The 19,266-nt window shown below is 39.9% G+C and overlaps 1 protein-coding gene and 1 long non-coding RNA gene across 3 annotated transcripts in view; one reads left to right on the forward strand and one right to left on the reverse strand.

Moving 5' to 3' along the window:
* Positions 1-19,266, forward strand: part of LOC134342376 (3',5'-cyclic-AMP phosphodiesterase 7B-like) — a 173,070-nt gene that overhangs the window by 48,255 nt on the left and 105,549 nt on the right. The gene's annotated exons all lie outside the window — the stretch shown is intronic.
* Positions 1-19,266, reverse strand: part of LOC134342380 (uncharacterized) — a 62,418-nt gene that overhangs the window by 26,350 nt on the left and 16,802 nt on the right. The window contains exon 2 of the long non-coding RNA XR_010017011.1: positions 11,284-11,467. This is a non-coding gene — a long non-coding RNA (uncharacterized LOC134342380). The remainder of the gene's footprint in view (positions 1-11,283; positions 11,468-19,266) is intronic.

A 19,266-nucleotide genomic window follows, 5' to 3' on the forward strand; every position in this document is an offset into this window, starting at 1 on the left:
CTTATATTTTTTCATCTTATGTCTTGCAGGCAATATCAGAATCTGGCATTTTCCAGGTATATAGATGGATCTCTCTCTGGCTATCCATCCCATAGGATGATGATAGTTCCTTTCAGTCAGTTAGTGGGTTTGATATGTGCATCCTGGAATGGCTGTACAGGCCAATCCTTGACAGGCACTGCTTGCCACATACCTGACAGGTGAGGCCTAGAGGGGCAGCAGGGGCAAAAGCTCCATTATGGCACTTCCTGTGCCTTTCCTCTGTTGCCTCGTTGAACTTGTTCTCAGCAGTGTCCTCACTTTTTCTGATGGCGTCCCTCCACTGTGAGCGATCTTAAGCCAGATCCTCCCATGTTGATGGGGCAATGTCAGCTTTTTTGAGGCTCTTGTGCCGAGCATCCTTGTACTGTAGTCGCTGGCCTCCTCGTTTTCGGGTACCACTGGACAGCTGGCCGTACAAGATGTCCTTGGGCAGTCTTCCGTCAGGCATTCTGACAACATGTCCTGCCCAGCGCAGTTGGACTGACATCACCAAGGTTGAAACTGCTGGCATTCCGGCTCGAGAGAAGACCTCGATATTGGAGAACTTGTCTCGCCAGGTGATCTTCATCAGAGAACGTAGGAGACGCTGCTACAGTTGGTCAAGCTGGCGTAAGTGTCTCCGATATGGGCACCATGTCTCACATCCATATAACAAGGTTGATATGACAATTGGCGCTGTATACCTTGCACTTGGTGGCCAACCTGATGTTCTGTGACCAAACTCGATCTTTCAGCTGACCAAAGGCAAAGCAGGCTTTTCTGGTTCTTGACTCAACCTCTACATCCAGAGAAGCTGAGGATGTCATCATGCTGCCCGGCTAACAAAACTTGTTGACAGCATTGAGACAAGTGTCATCAATGAGGACAGTGTTGTTCTGAAATAACAATTCCTATTCCCACTGCTGTCTGTAAGGAGTTTGTACATTCTCACCGGGACCACGTGGATTTACTCCGGGTGCTCCGGTTTCTTCCCACAGTCCAAAGACTTGCTGGTTGGTAGGTTAATGGGTCATTTTAAGTTGTCTCGTGATTAGGCTAGGGTTAAATCTGGGGATGCTGGGTGGCGCGGCTTGAAGGGCCTACAGTAAGTAAAACCAGATAATTAGAAGAAGGGAGACTGAAAATTAGACATTGAAGTCAAGAGCAACATTTAAAAAAATGAAAAATAAAGAATGTCGGATAATGCATCAATTAGATCAATTCTTCCTCCATTCAGTGTACACACAACAATCCACCTCTCAACTTCCTCCAAGGGGATTCTGACTTTAATCCAATTTAACATATTTCTCTCACTGACTATCTCCATAATGACTTCCATTTTTAACAATTGTTATCTTGCTTTAGTGTCCCCTCACTTCTGTGGCTTTAAATCCGGATGGCAGACTTGCTATGATGGTAAGTGGTGTCGATCACCATTAGATTGCTTCAGGCTGCACCTTCACTCCAACTGCATTACTTAAAAACATTATTGCCAGGCATTTTTTTCGTTATCAGTGCATTGCTCAACCATCCTCACATCACCAGGAGTATGCTGAAATGCAAATTATATCTGCAAATGGTAAGTTTGTCACACTTCTTCTGAGACAACACCAGTGGACTATTACCATCTCCTAGAATGTTGCCAGCTATAGTTTTTCAAACATGAATCCTAAGTTATTCTTAAACAAGACATAATATAGTGTATATCATAACATTCCAGATTTTATCATTATTTTCTATATTTGATTTAATGATTCACCTAGACATCTGTTAATATTAGTCTTCCAAGAAAATTATTCTGAATTCTTAGAATAGCTTCCATTTTATTTTGGGTGGATGAGTAACTTTGGAAGTAAAGAAGAGGAATGTTTGCCGCCGTCTCTATGTTGAGAAGTGATGCTGATGCTCTAAGATTGCCCTGAACAGTTGGGATAATAGCAAGCTGCACACCTTTGTAGCCAAATATCTTAAATTGCCTTTTCTGATTCACTGCACTCTTCATTTTTTTCATTTGTGTTCCATCAATGCCAATCCTGTTGCATTTGTCTCACTCCATCTTGTCATTGCTAAACTCTTAGAATCCTTTTGTAGAATGCTATCATAACCCCTTTCCTCACAATGTTCTCTCATTTACCACAATTTTCTCAATTATCTAATCCAGTAGCAATAGAATGATTTTAAATTTGACTGTTCTAACAGACCACATTACATTCTTTAATGATGCATGTATTCTGCTTAATGATTGAGGTCCTGTGCTTCAGGTTCTGGTCAAATCTTCCTTGAGAAACTTATTCATTAATTTATTTTTCTTTCCTCTTTATGCTTTTGTCTTTTCAAAGTCCTGGTGCGCTTTGTTGTTTGCTGTTTTGTTGGGGGCATACCTGCAATACCAATACCATTCTTGTCAACATCAAATTGAAGTCACTGCCTGATGCCCATCTTTGACTACTTGACCTTAAGTATAATTGACCATCCATCTTCATGTCAACACCATATTACAGCTTTCTCATAGATCCACTCCAATCTAATGTACTCTAGAGTATATATTCTCCGCAACAGTTATCTTTGATTTCTTTTTTCCTAAGGTTCTATTTTCCTCCTTCATCACATTTATGCTGAGTGAAGTGACAAAAAAATTGAGGCCACATCCCCTTTCCATTGTGATATTTTACTTTCAATTCCCACTTCTTTGATATGAGTAAGAGTTGAGTCTGCATGCCATATTGTACAGATATCTGTCAATCTCTGGTCTGCATGCCATCAGTCGCTCAGGGAAAATGCCTTGGAGTGCTAGTAGAAAGGTAAAAATTGCATAGATATACTGAAGCTGGTTTGAAAGAGAACTAAAACATCAAACACAAAATAATGGAAAGTAACTTGACTGCACAGCGGTCTATAATACATTACTACATTCAGTTATAGGGGCTAATGTAGAGCTTATGTTAGCTGTGTTAATATCCTTCAAGTTAATTTTTAAGAAAGCAAGATATTAGTTTAAAATGTAAAAAGCATCAAAAGATTATGTAATCAATTATGACTGTTATAGACTGTGGAAGAAACTTTAATCTGAGAGCGTGTGGGTTTTGGTGTGAGTGGAAAAAGTTATGGGAAGCTGCTTCCAACTAGACTGCTTCTGCATTTAACTTGGGTGGATTGCATCAGTTGTTTGCAGAGCTCTTGGGAAAGGCAGATTCTTGTTTACATGTGGTAATCACTCTGTGGAGGGAGATATAAACATATTTAGTTGCAGGGATTTCTTGGGCCCACTGTAAATCACCATTAAGTGCAAGCCGAAGACGCAGATTTAAAAGCAGTGGTTAAAACCTATGGAAATACTTCTTTTGCAAAAAAAAGCAATATTTACACCAGCTTCATAATAGAGTGTGGTGAAAGAGTTTATTCACAAGACCTTTTGCTTACAGTTTACATTTTACAGATTTTGAAGGCTTTCTGAATCACACTGGGGCATTCAATGCCAAAGCTGCCTTGGCTTGGGACTTGGATGAGCAACACCAGAGCAGGATCCTCATACCGGGGCCACTCACCAGAGAGACTTGTAGAGAAGGGAGCGGCTTCAGGGTGTCACATAGTTCTGATCGTGTGTGCTGCAGGTGTTTCTGCAAGTTCATCTGACGTGTTGGAGTGTTTTGGCTTTGAGTGGCTCAGGTTGATATGGCAGGTGATAGTCGTCATTTGGAGCTTTTGAGAAGTACAGTTATGTGGCTATGTATTCATCATAATTTAAAAGTGATGACACATGCAGATATACACACCTCTTCCCCACACCACTTTTTTAATCAAGTCAAGTCACATTTTATTGTCATTTCGACCATAACTGCTGGTACAGTACGTAGTAAAAATGAGACAATGTTTTTCAGGACCATGGTGCTACATGAACAACACAAAAGCTACACTTGACTACAGACCTACCCAGGACTGCATAAAGTGCACAAAACAGTGCAGGCATTACAATAAATAATAAACAAGACAATATGCACAGTAGAGGGCAGTAGGTTGGTGTCAGTCCAGGCTGTGGGTATTGAGTCTGATGGCTTAGTGTGTCCTGTCGGGGTTCTTATGAACATTTATCAAAGATTTTCTAGTCAGCAGATGAATATCAGGTGATTAATGGCTTGTTAGCCAGGGCTTGCAAGTATATGAGCATACCTTATTTGGCAGTAGTCAGAATGTGCAAGTACTTGTGCTCCTGCCTCTGTCTAGTTTCCCAGAGGTTCTGGATGAGTGTTACTCGCATTGCTGTCTGTTCACCCCAGATCAGCCAGGCTTCTAGTCGTAGAATTGTACAACAGAAAAACAGGTCCCATTTATCCAATTAAACTGAGATTTCTATCTGTTAATCCCATTTTCCTGCATCTTGCTTGTGTTCCTCTACTCCTTTTTTCCTCCATGTAACTGTTCAAATGCTTTTTAAATCCTGTGATAGTCCTTGTTTTTAATCATCTCCTCTAGCAGCTTGTTCCAAATGCCTACCACTCTCTGTGTGGACAACCATCTCAACCCAAAATGTTGACAATTTCTCCCACCACTGTGCCTCTCCACAGATGCTGCTTGACTCTAAGTTCCTACAGCAGATTGTTCATTGCTCCAGATTCCTGCACCTGAAGTTTCTCGTGTCTCCACAATTACTATTTGGCCTAATTTTAATAAATCTCTCTAAGATCCTCTGTTCCAGTGAGAACAATCCCACCTTATCCAGTCTCTTCTTCTAACTAAATCTTTGCATTCTGGGCAACTCTGGTGAATCTCTTCTGCATTCTTTTCTAGCAGTACCACATCCCTCTATAGAGTGGTTACCAGAACTGCACACACTATTCCAAGTGCAGCCTAACCTCTGTATTTCATAGCAGCTGCAATATGATGTCCCAGCTTTTTCACTCTGTACCCTAGCTAGGAAGGTGAACAAGCTAAACATCTCCGTTACCCTATCCACCTGTGTCGCCATTTTCAGGGAGCTATAAGGGCCCTCCTGTACATCAGTTCTTCTGTGGTCTCTGCTTTTTACTGTATATGTCTTATCAGTATTAGATAACCAAAAACACATTTCTTTACACTTGTATTAAATTCCATCTGCCCCTGCTCTGCCCAACTTTACAGCTGATCTATGTCTCCCTGTCTTGGGCAACCAGCCTCACTATCTACAGATCCGCCAATCTTCGTATCATCAGCAAAAATATGTCATTGGTAGCCATCCCTGCAGTACACCACTGATTACAGAATTCTGTTCAGGAAAACAACTGTCCAGCACCACACTCTGCCTCCTATCACCAAGCCAGTTTTGGGTCCGTTTGCCAAAACACCCTACATCCCACGTGCTTGAGCTTAATTGTGAATTGCAAATACTTCAAATGTAATCAATGTCCAGATGTGTGCAAATGCAGGAAAATGTTGCTTTGCATGGTCATGATATTACCGGGGAACTGCCATAATGCTTTTCCCTGTATGTGTCTAAGCACCTCGGGTTGTTTGCATTTGCCCCTTAATGGGACAAGCATGACCGGTGGTACAATCAGAAATATTACTAATTAAGTCTTGCACTGCTACATTGAATGCAATATCACAACCAAATATATGATCAGAGAAGCTATTGACACACTTGAAGATGTACTTCAGCTACCTCAACAGATGAACAACTCTTTAAGGGTATCGGAAACATTGCGGCATTTGGCAGTATGAATAACTTTGCAGAGCAGCAAAATTTAGACCTGCAGATTGGCAAGGATAATGAGCAACACCAGCAAAGTGATGCAAGAACCATATGCAATGGGCACTCTTCCTGTTAGTGCAATGGAATATCTTTCTGTCAGTAAGCCTGTCTCAAGTGTCTTGCCATCCAGCAATCAAGTAAGGAAGTGCTACCGACTTGTATTTCTGCAAATTGAATACTGGTAGAGTAGAGGTGGAACAGCAATGGATGTAGGAAGTTGGCAGCTGGATCGTGGTGCCCAGTTCTTGTAGACTGCATGTTGCACTTCCATTTCCAACAGTATATTTTGTTTGCAGCTTAGATTATATAGTAAACAAAATTACCCACAACTACAATAGCTGACAGTTTTGACATTGCGGTATTTTGCTGTTTGCTTCATTTTTCATTGCATTGTCCAGGACTGGGTTCTTTTTGGATGGACTTCTTCATAGAACTGAGAAAGCATGAAGACACGGTTTTCAAAATAATTGTTTGAATGGGAGCAACACATTGGCAAAGTACAGCTTAAATTCAAAAGGTCATCCTGAAAATATCTTAATTCTCCTATTCAACAATATTCAATAAATTGATGATCAGAAATTATCTTGCAAGTTGTGGATCTGATTTGGTCTTTTTCAGGGATAGGTCAGAATGATGTATAAGCACTGACTGTGATCACTGTTCACAAATGCTCAGAACTCCTTTGAAATATTTCAAAGTAAATCCCAGTTCAAAGTAAATTTATTAAAATGCACATGTGTCACCATATACAATCCTGACATTTGTTTGCTTGCAGGCATACTCAAATAAATCTGTGATTAATATAATAACCATAAATAAATCCATAATTGTGTAATAACCTTAATAGAATCAATGAAAGACCGCACCAACTTGGGTGTGCAGCCATTTTCTGCATGAATAGCCTTGTAGTTTGCATATGTGTTCACTTAGCTTTAGGCAACTCCTGGTCATCAAAAACAGGACCAATCCAAAGGACTAATGCAACAGCTTTTATCAATGACCAGAAAAATGATGGAAACAGTATTATCAAAATGTAGAGCAAAACTGAATTCTAGACAGGAAGTGAGAGTAACCGTCCTTGTAATTGAGGAAGCATTTGATTAAGTGTGGTATCAAAGAGCCATAATAACACTGAAGTCAATCAGCATCAAAGGGGGTGCTTCCTTGAACACCTCCGCACCACCCACCACAAGCGGGACTTCCTGGTGGCCAAACATCTTCATTCCCATTCCCGTTCTGACGTATCAATCCCTGGCCTCCTATTGTATCAAGATGAGGCCACCCTCAGAGTGGAGGAGCAATACCTGGGCACCCTCAAACCTGATGGTATGAATATTGATTTGTCTTTCCAGTGACCAAAATTTCCCCTATTCCTCTATTCCCCACTCTGACCTTTTACTTCTTACCTGCATATTACTTCCCCTGGATCCCCACCTCCTTCCCTTTCTCATGTTGTCCACTCTTCTCTCCTATCAGATTCTTTCTTTTCTAGCCTTAGACCTTTCCCATCCGCCTGGCTTCACCTATCACCTTTCAGCTAGTCACCTCCGCCCCCCCCCAAACTTTTAATTCAAGCACCTTCCCCTGCCCATCCTGAAGAAGCGTCTTGGCCCAAAACATTGATTGTTCACTCTTTCAGTAGATGCTGCCTGACCTGTTCCTCCAACATTTTGTGTATGTCACTTTGGATTTCTAGCATCTACAGAGTTTCTCATGTAAATGGTTGGAATTATAGCTTGCATAAATGAAGATGGTTGTGGCTATTGCAGGTCACTTGCCTCAGCTGCAGGGCATCATTGAAGTAATTTCTCAAGGTCAACTATCACAACAAGAATCTAATAGAAGCAGTCTATCTGGGCCAATCACCCTTTGCATAGGGGGGGAGAAATGTCCTCTGGTTCCCCTTTATCTTTCCTCTTACCTTAAACCTAAGTCCTCTTGTTTTTGATACACCTACCATAAGAAAAAGATTCTGATTAATTATACTATCTATGCTTCTAATCGTCTTCTATCAGGTTATCCCTCAGCCTCCTGCACTCCAGAGAAATCAAGCCCACCCTATCTAATCTCTCCTCACATTACTGAAGTCCTTCCATACAGGCAAAGTTTTCACTCAATATTCTATGGTAAAAATTCTGTTAGAAAAATTTGATCACCAAAATACAAAAAAAACATGCTTTGTTAATTTTCTTAAGTGGAGAGGACAAGGTTTGACCAAGTTGGGCAATTAGCAGCTCAAGGAAAACAATCTTTAGGGAAATTCTGTGTAAGATGTCATGGGGGAGAGTACAGTAACAGCACGGAAAAGACACCACAGCCCCACGTAAAATAATCTTTCAATTAATGGGCAGCATCAGGTCAAGATTTTCTTTTAATCTTGCATTGTGTATTACTTCTTCAATGGTGAGAACCAGTAAGAAATGAGTGACAGAACTCCAGGACCGGTGGCTGCAATCTAATTTAAAAAGACAGGACAATGTGGAGTAAATTATTAATGGTGACGTTGGCACACTAAAATGGCTTAAATGTGTTTTCTTTGGCTGTCCTGTGATTTCAGGAAAATCTGAATACAGTATCAGTTTTCATTATCTGTGAAGGAGAGACTTGATAATGGAGACAAAGTACAAATATTTTGCATACTTGGTTTAAACCATAGTTTGGCTGGCAACTTCTTTAGATTTAGCATGTACAGTGGATTACGCTGAATTGAGACACATCAGGACTACTACATTTTGGTCCATTTGAGCGACAGCCCAATTACCTGAAGTTTTATGGAAATTGTTAAAAGGGTAAAGAAAAAAAGAGAAACTACTATTTAACTGAGTAACAGTTTATATATTTAAATGAAATGTAAAACAAATTAGAACACTCCCAATGCTTCTACTGTACTTTAAAACTGTACTAGTTCATAAAAATTATCAAGGGAGGAATTAATTCACTGTATACTGCCATGTTCTTCTGATTGATAGTAAATGAAGTCAATTCTGGTGGACTGGGCAGATGAGATCCAGTGTCTAGGATCACAGTTCTGCAGTGCTCCATGGAGAACGAAAGGCATGAGGCGCAGTAGTAGTCATGGTCATCCACTACACCAAGGAAGACCTCATACCACCAGTCTCAGACTTCTGATGTTGGGAGGATGGTACTGCCCAGTGCAATAGCTTTTCCATTTTAAAAACACTCCTGCACAGGTTTCCTGTTATCATTGGATTTGACGGGCAACCATCATGAAATGAATAAAATCAGTGCAGATAATGGACTACCTTCATACAATACTTTAATGACTGCATTCTCCAAATCTTCATTTTCATTATAACATTCAAGATGATTGTCAATACCTTCAAATTTTTCATAGTTTCTAACCTGAAGTACTGAAAGTTTCATTTTCACTCCCAGCTGTTTCTGGCATCAAAAAGGCTGAATGCTTGAACCACAATGAACAAAACAGTTCCAAATTGTCTTACTGCTAATACTTGACAACTATCAGTTATTCTAAAAAAAATTACTGCTTTTTGAACACAAATGCGCACAGCTGACGCTATTTTAAAAACTGTTTGCTCTAAATATGAAGTAGTGTCTAGCGGCCACACAAGAGCATGCAACTTACACCAGATAAAATCTATTCAGCAGCAGTCTCCTGTCCCAATTAAGTGGCATGGTGTCCCAAATAAACGAAGAAAACCTGACTATATTCTCGATTGGGTTTTTGTTCTTTAACAGAGGTCTCAGATGAGCAGCTGTCCCGATTAACTGATGGCCCAGTTGAGTGTAATTCACTGTTTAAATTTGCAAAGATATGGCAAGTGTTTTACTAGTTAGTGAAATGGTTTTCTCACCAGTCTTTTCCCTTCTAAAACCTCTGCCAACACTAAGTACCCAGCCTTCACCCTCTCACTCACTATCAAGCAGCTTTCAGTCTCCTATTCCTGCAGTACTGGTGTCATCTCCCAAAACTGGCTCCCTTCCAACAATTCTAACTTCAAATCTCTCCAATTAGATTCAGTCTCACCTGCTAGATTTTTGGTCTTACTATAATGATGAAAATGGAGGTGAGAATTAATTTTGTGTTGGTGTATTATTCCTGCTCATCATCCTTGAACTGCAGCCTTAGACGGTCATCTGTGCTCTGCTTCTACTTGCTATACTCATTCATCTAAGTGAGCGGGGCTATCCTCCTTACACTCCTGTTTATATAATCATAGCCAGAGTTCCTCCATTGCTTTTCCTGAACTCTCACCATTTCCTCAACTTTAGAAAACTTGTAGATTTGAGGAAATGGTGAAATGAGGAAATTGTTCAAATTTCGTAGATTTGCATGGAACTGCTGAGTTTGAAATGAAATTGTAAGAATCTGATTATTTTCTCCACTTCAGATTTTCATTGAATATAATTGGTGTTGTATTGATCAAATATTTCAAACACAAATTAGATGACTACCCAATAAGAAATGGTGTTGGAGATTGCATAATAATGATTGAGTGTAATTGATCCAATATTACATTGGCATGGTGCCTTCTGTGCTGCTGCTGGTGAAATAATAAAAGGCATACATGCAAATGCACAAACTTTAGTAGACAAAGACCCTTTTCAGTAGTATATCACATGTGAAAATCTGCATTTACACACAACTGCATGACCTTAGATGTAAAAAATTCAAAATCTAATCCTTTTTTCTTTTAAAGAAGGTGCTGAATCTCCTCTTTGGTCAATCCAGGTAATTTAACCAAGTTCAGGAAATCACTCTGATCCTGAATTCCCTGAGATGTATGTAAGAGATGATGCCTGCCTCAGTCAGAAACTGGGCCAGCAGTCCTGAAGGGTTAGAATTGAATGGGAATTCAGCCACCATACCGGAATGTTAGTAATTTACATTTTTTTGAATATGTAAAAGAAAAAGTTTGAGAAATAAAATGAGTAAAGCCTTTAACATACTCTGTATAGGAGATGCACTTTATGGGCTGTGTTTTTTTAAAATTTCATGTAAGTTTTAAATACAGTTATAGATCCAGAGAGGCTCTTGCAGATAGATAGATAGACATACTTCATTGATCCGGAGGAAAACTGGGTTTCGTTACAGCTGCACCAACCAAGAACAGAGTACAAACATAGCAATAGAAAACCACAGACAATCAAATAATAATATGTAAACCATGCCAGACAAAAATAAGTTCAGGACCAGCCCATTGGCCCAGGGTGTCCGGCCCTCCAAGGGAGGAGCTGCAAAGTTTGATGGCCACAGGCAGGAAGACTTCCCATGGCGCTCAGTGCTGCATCCCGGTGGAATGAGTCTGGCTGAATGTACTCCTGTGCCCAACGGTGTAAATGATGTTACATACCGACATCGGGTTGGCAGAGGGAGGGATGTACACAACAACCACAATTGCATATGAGATTTCCCTTGGCAAATAATATGGCCGGAGTCCAACAGCAAAAAGTTCAATATCCAGGCTACAAACATATTCCTTGATCGTAATATGACCAGGATTGCACCATCTGTTGTTAACCAGAACAGCAAACCCCCCCTCCTTTACGCTTACCGCTCTCAGTGCGCTTCCGGTCAGCCCAAACGGTCTGAAAGCCCTTTATGGAAATGTTTTGGTCGGATATGTCCTCGTGCAGCCATGTTTCAGTAAAACACATAACACTGCACTCCCGAAATGTTCTGACTCCTGGCTAGCGCTGTCAACTCGTCCATTTTATTACCCAGCAATCTCACATTGCCTGTAATGAGAGAGGGGCAACATGGCTTATAACTCCTCTTCTCCATAAGTCTCTGTTAATTAAGATTTAATGGGCAACAATGGTTAAAGCAGTTATTCAAAGTATTTTAAGTTTTTTAAATTAAATGCTTAGAAATTGAAAAAGGATGAAATGCCAAAAGACAAGGCCTGAAATACAGTGTGCTTGATGCCGATCCTCCTCAGGTTATAAATGCCTGACTTATGGATATACAGTGCATGTGAACAAGGAATTAGGGGACCTATGGGATGGATGGGGATGAATTTGGTGCCTTCTGTGTGGCTGCAATAATCTTCTGCGTGTTGGGAACAACCTAGTACAATTGTGTACCTTCTCTTCCCAACTCACTTCCTTCCACTGTTTTTAATCATTTCTGACTTGCGATCAGTTTGGATTATGAAAAGTTATCAGGAACAGAACTCTGTCAAAACCTAGGGACTTATTGTACATTTATTTTTCCACTATTACTAGTCCAGTTTAACTCACCTGTTCAATAGAATGGTGATTGATGGGAAGTAAATTAATTGTAACTTTGCTTTCTGACAAAGTAGGATTTGTTTCTTTCAGATTGATTCTGTATTACGGCTCCCTTGCATTATTTGCGGTTCATTTTGGAATGTGACATGGCTGCTCAACCACGTAAGGGCATTTGAGGTTACGAAAGGATTTGACTAACTGGGCCAACCTTTGACATTTGCTGAGAGCAGAATAGAAAGCTAAAAGCTTGCTTAATTGTGTAACAGTGGATAAATTCAAACAGGAATCTTAAAATCTGCATCATGATGCAGTCGTTGGAACAAGACATGGCATAATGCCAATCTTCTGAGTGAAAGGCAGCTGTGAGCTGAATCTGGTAGACTGCTGCGGTGGGCTTATTTGTTCAGGCAATGAGAGGAGACTTATGTGGAGCATAAATACTGTATTGAATTAGTTGGACTGGTGACTTCTCTTTGTGCTACACATTTGATATACAATTTGTTGATTATTTTGGATAGATGGGATTGGGGCTGGATTGATTATAGTTTAATATAAGCAATCATTTTAGAAGATTAATGGGATCACAATAATATAGGTTTGTAATAGTTTTTGGCTGAAATGTTTTATTGTCCTCAACGTTCTTTATCTACTGAATTATTATTTATGCCTTAATGTTGATGGTTTGTCTTTAAAGTAGCAAAGACACTTATTGTTGTCGTCTTCCAGCACCAAAGCATCAAAATACCTTGAGAGCTGCATGCAACCATTATCATGAAGTTGGAACCAAGATGCCTCAAATTGGCAATTTGTATTGCAGTACTTGCCCTATTACAGAAGTGACTTTCACAATGTCTTTCTTGAATAGGTTTTAAAATTCAGAGCTGGGTAAAGGATCAAAGGAAAGCAAAGTGCTGTTGCTAAGTTGCTGGTATGTGGTTGCCTATTTCCAAGGCGCAGTCTTTGGTGCTTTCTGAAACTTTAACACTCAAAGTTTTGAAAAGCAGGAAAAATAGCATGCAAGAAGCAAAACAAAACATGTTTCAAAATAAGGATTCTTTTGATTTGTATTCAGTGTAAAAATTTAAATTGCCAAATGTCTGGCTCATTTTTGAAGAGAGGCAAGAGAGGATATAGCTGGGGTCTTGACAAAGGTCTTTATATCCTACCTACCCACTGGCAAGATTCCAGAAGACTGGAGAGTAATCATTGTCTGATCCTTTATGTATGAAAAGCAATAGAAATTATACAGAAAAATTACAGGTTAATGAACTCCCCTTAAGTTGTAGGGAAGCTTCTAGAGAGGAATCTTCAGAATAGGATTAACTCACATTTGGAAAATAATGCCCTTATTAGGGATAGTCAGCATAGCTTTGTATGGGGCATGTTATGTCATGCAAACTTGAGGTTTGTTTTTGAGGAGGTGATGAAGATGATGAATGTAAGGCAGTGGATGTTGTCTACATGATTTTAGCATGGTATTGGATGAGGTACCTCATGATAGGCTGACTCAGAGATTAAGGTGCATAAGATCTATGGTAACATGGTAGATTGGATTCAAAATTGCAATTGCCATACTGAGCTATGATGCATCCAGATAGAATGCTTTCCCTGGTGCATGGATAAAAATTGGTCAATAGGGACGTGCCAAATTTCTTCAGCCTCCTAAGGAAGTAGGGGCATTGGTGAGCTTTCTTGACCATGTTATGTTCCAGTAGTGGGAGAGTCGTGACCAGAGGGCACAGCCTCAGGATTTCAAGATATCCCTTTAGAACTGAGGAAAAGGAATCTTTTTTAGCCAGATAGTGGTGAATCTATGAAATTCATTGCACAGACAGCTATGAAGGTTATGCCATTGGGTATATTTAAAGCAGAGATTGAGGGGTTCTTGATTAGTAAAGGTGTCATGTTATGGGGAGAAGTCAAGCGAATGGGGTGAGAGGTATAATAAATCAGCCATGATCGAATGGTGGGGCAGGTTTGATGGGCTGAATGGCTTAATTCTGCTCCTATGGCTTATGGTGTCTGGTTAGATCAATACAGGCTTTTGATATTCATTCCTGGGAACCTGAAGCTTTCAACATCAACACCATTGATGAAGAAAGAAGCATGTGCACTGCTCCCCCACCCCCGTGAAGTCAATGACTGGCTCTTTTGTTTCGCTGACGCTGAAGGAAATGTTGTTGTGATGACACTGACTAAGCACTCTGTCTCTTTCCTGTACTCTGATTCATTGGTGGTATCATCTGTAAACTTGTCAATGGAGTTGGAGCAGAATCTGGCCACACAGTCATTGGTGAACAGGAATTAGACTCGGGGGTTGAGGATGCAAACTTATGGGTTGTATCCTCAGCCTCCTAGAGTAGTAGGTGTCTGGAATGTGCTGTCGGGGTGCTGATGGAAGCAGGCATGATGGCAGTGTTAAAGAAGGATTTAGACAAATACACTGATATGAAGGGGATATAGTTCGTGTGTAAGCAGTTTCATTTGCATTGTGGTTGGTGTAGACATCATGGGCCAAAGGGCCTATTTCTGACCTTTGCAGTACTGTTCCATGTTACCACATAGTTTATTGAAGTAACTTGTTGTTCATTTAAATTAGAGCAACAGTTATTTTATTGAAGCAGTTTCATCAGTTAAGGAAACAAGGTATTTTCCCGAAAGTTATTAGCAACTTTTTCCTTCCGTCTCCCCTTATGCATCATCTTTGGAAGGCAACTTCAGTCTGCTTAATATTGCTGCCTACAGACAGACTTAAGTCTAATATTAGGGTATTATTTGCTGGAAATCCCAAATAGTTGGGGGGCAGGAGAACTCAGCAGGCCAGGCAGCATCTAGGGAAAAGAATACAGTCGACATTTCAGGCCGAGACCCTTTATCAGGGCTCATCAGTTCATCCCGTTTTTCTGCTATGTGAATTCCAATTTCAAGATTTTCTATAGTGTGTAATTGACAGTAATTATCCTTTCAAAATGAATTACATTTGTAGTATAAATGGTTTTAAGACTTGGCTTTATTGGCTAAATCGACCTGCCATGCATTAGATTTTTATATCTCATTACCCAACAACACTGTTAAGAATATTGAACTCTCATTTGTTGATCAGCTGAGTTTCTCCATATCAGTGCCATGAAAAATTTAGTCATCTGTAATTTTGCACTTCCTAATAAGGATTGCATGCCGTCTTCCTGTAGGCAGGCCTACTTATCGCAGAGTTAAAGCTTTAAATTCAAAATAAAAACTACGGAAATTGGAACAGAAACAAACAACGCTAGAAATACTAAGCAGTTCATGCAGTATCTGTGGAAGGAAAAACAGCCTTAGTGTTTCAAGTCAAAAATGCTCCTTTCTTCAGAACAGTTTGGATGAAAGATTATTGACTTAAAACATTAACTTTCTTTCTATGGAGGTATCCTAAACTGCTGAGTGTTTCCATAATTTTTTGCTTAAGTTCGTGGTTTTGAACATCTCAAGCTATTGCTAGTGGTATTGCTGGACATTGATTTCAAATTTAAGTTTAATTGTCATTCAACCATCAACGAATGCCCATGAATACAGCCAGTCAAAACAATGTTCCTCTGGGACCAAGGTGCTGAACACAGTACCAACAGTCAAACACAGCACAAAGCACATATAGCACATATAAGATAACAGTAAACATAGTCACTCAAAATATAATATAGCCCATCCCTAAGTGACATGTTCCGTAGATTGATGAAGCATGGATGTTGTTGGCAAGAACAGTCCACAGAGGAATAAGCACACACAGTCCTTTTTGTCTTCACCGAGCAACCGCTGGAGAGCAGCACCAGTGAGAGGGACCTACCACCAATCCAGTGTGTATACCATGCCACACTGCCTCTGGCATCTCCCCTCCTGCAACAGATGACACCAGCATGAGGCCTATAGGAATAGGATTATGGTTTACAGGATCATCTAATGCCAGTGGGTAATCATGTTCCATGAACAGGAAGCAAAATAGGTTGATGGACAGTCATTTGCAGCCCCAAGTAGCAGTAAAATGTGCCTTTTGGGCCACAGTCTATGCTATTTTTTTCACATTAATCAAGCACCTATTTATACACTAATCATACCCAAACCTATTTTATCCTCCCCACATTCCTATCAGCTCCCGCCAGACTCTATCGCTTGCCTACAAATTGGGTGGAATATATGCCAGTCAATCAGCATGTCAATGGGTACATATTTTTTCTGGAATGGGTCAAGAAACTGGAACACCCAGATGAAGCCCACACTGGCACAGGAGAACATGCAAACTCCACATGGACATTCACTAGAAGTTGGAACTTCATGTGCGTTTTTTGTGCAGCATTATGTCACAGCATGGTTTTTAAAAAATCAAGAATATTGGAGTTGTGATTAGAAAGACTGGTAGTATTGTTGATTGTAAAGACTTTGGCTATAGAAGAATATTGATCTGTTAGTAAGACAGAAGGAGAAATTGCAGATAACCTTGGAAAATGAGTTACTCAGAGTGAAAATGGTGCCCACTAGGAGGTAACACAAAGGTAGCAGTGCTGTAATCTGACAAGTAAGGATGTTGATGATTGGTAGAAGTGAAGGTCAAATGAGGGAGGGAGTGGTACAGGCGAGTGAAATGTGTAGGTAGTGGGTAGATAGAACCAGGAGGAGCATGAAAATGGGAATAGAGGGGAGCTAGAAGGAGTAATGGGAAAGGGATTAAAAATGGGAGGACTGGAGGAGGATTAGAAGGTGGAAGGAGTGGCAGGCTAGGAGGAAAACATACTGGAGGTGAGGGTTACATGCAATTGGAAAATTCAATGTTCATATCATCAGGTTGTGAGCTATGCAAGCTATGTGAACAATACCTTGCTTTCCAATCCGTGGATAGTCCACAGCCCGAAGGTATGAACATTGAATTTTCCCATTTCAGGTAACTCTTGCCTTGTGTTTCTTGCCCTTACTCTCTTCTAAATCCTGCGCCCATCTGTCGCCTCAGTCCTCCCATGTTTGACCCCTCCAGCCCCATGACTAATTTTCACACTTACTGCTTCACCTCCTGGTTCCATCTACCCAGCACCCACACATTTCATCCACTGCCCCCCCCCACCCTGTTTCCCATCTGGTTTTAGTTCCTCCTTAGTGTCATCTCTCCCCCACATTGTTCTCATTATTACTTTCCTTTAAAGAATTAGTGGCCTTTGTATTCCTGCTCATCACCCTTGTAACTGACCTTACCTTCACACTGCATTTCTCCCCCGCCCCCCCCCCGCAACCACCATCATCAGCAACTTGGTCCATTCTGCCTTCATCTATCATCTACCAGTCTCTACTCCCCATTCCACTCATCCTTGTCCCTCACCTGGCTAGATCTGCCTATCATTCTTCACTCTACTGCAGTGCACCAATTACCTCAGGGCCCCTGTCTCACCATTCCAAACTCGCTTAACATACTGGCTGTTTCACTTCTCTAATCTTGGTCCTGATACAGTGTTTCAACCCAAAACGTTGACATTTCTTTCCGCTCACAGATGCTACTTAACCTGTTGTGTTCCTCCGTATATTTTTTTTCTCCCCCTCTGGACTCCAGCATCTTGCATCTCTGTCTTGTTTTATAGAGTACTTAGACATCACTTGAAATTCTATGGTATGGAAAGCTATGGTCAAATATTGGGAAATGGAATTAATGTAAATATGTACTTAGTCACTTCTGGAAAAATCAATTTGGTTGTTCAGAGAATCTTTTCCTGAACAAAGTCTTGCTGGAAGTCCATGCCTCTTTGAATATGGATTAATGCTGTTGCTCAGAATTGTTTCCAATAATTTTCTTCCCACTGTTATTAGAATAATTGGCCTTTAATTACCTGGTTTACCCTACCACACTTCATAAAGAGAAGTACCAGTCATCTAACACATCTTCTGTAACCAGAGAAGATTTTAAAAACTTCTATTAGAGCCAAAGCAATCTCCTTTCTTGCTTCCCATAGCAACTTGGAATACATTTCACTAGGATTTGGAGTGTATCCATCATTATGCCCAATAAAACATTTCACATCTCTTCTTTTGCATTAGTAATTCACTTTGCATTTCTATTGCCCTCCCTCCTTCCTGGATTTCTTCAGCTATAATATATCCTCTGCACAGTGAATATGAGTGTTTATTTAAGATCTCATCTTTGACTCAAGTCTCCATTTATGCTGTTTCTTTGGTCCCTAATGGCCCTTGTTACCCTCTTGACTATAATGTTCTTATGAGGTGCCTTGAGACTTTATACTTGATCTTACTAACCCATTTTTCATAATCCCTCTTTTCCCTTTAAATACCAAGTATTCTATACTTCATAAGTTACTGTTTTTAATTCTCTAGAAGTGACATTTTACCTTTTTAAATTGAATCCATAGTGTCCTTGAAAGCTCCTTCATAAATTTCTATCAAAATATAAATATGTATTCAAATATATTTTGCAATTTATTATTTGAAAATTGCATTTTCAGCTTCACTAATTACAATTTTGGTTTGATGTCTTCCTTTTCAAGTTTCTTTTGATTCATTTTGCAGGACCTTGGAATTTTTGGATTTTTTGAACTCCATTTCACTCTTGAGCTTTTTGTCAATTCGACAGTTAAATTTAGTGATACAATATATAATTCAAGAAAGCTGTGCTTGAATTATTTAATTGAGTTTAAATAGCCTGCTATTGGAGTGCCTTTTAATCTATTTTATTTGTTCTGTTTCCAATTTGTGCTGATTTTTGCCTTATTTCTCCAACTTCATGAACTGCTTTTACTAGTGTTTAAAGTATAAGCCTTGGAATGTTGACACATGAATGAGTTACCATTTTATGGAAGGCTCACTGTGGTGATGCTTGTCCTTAGCTGTGTGCAGGTTGCCTTCTATACTGTTATCTGTATGCTTATCATATGTGACCTATCTGGGCAGCCCACTTCAGATGCTGGCAGTTCAGAAGATGCTGAATATGTTGATGGTCTGTACATTACTAAATAAAATTGCATTAATGGAATCTGGTATTTAAAAAAGAAAAATCTGAAAATGTGGTTTTCAGATCTAGAATTTTCCATTGGAAAGAATCAAGTCAAATAAAAATATACTGACAATCCTTTTGTTCATATCATGCATTAATTGCTTACTTTCACAACCTGGGGTCCTTGGACTCCTTGCTTAATGGTATTGGTCCATAGCATTAAAAAGAAGATTGGGAATCCTTGTCCTAACTCCAAGGAACCCTAAAATTATTACAATTTAATAACTATGGAAAATTACAAATTGTTCATGGCTGTTTGCAATATTTTAGGTTTCCAATGTTT

The sequence above is a fragment of the Mobula hypostoma genome, chromosome 2, assembly GCF_963921235.1.
Source record: "Mobula hypostoma chromosome 2, sMobHyp1.1, whole genome shotgun sequence".
NCBI classification, from domain to species: Eukaryota; Metazoa; Chordata; class Chondrichthyes; order Myliobatiformes; family Myliobatidae; genus Mobula; species Mobula hypostoma.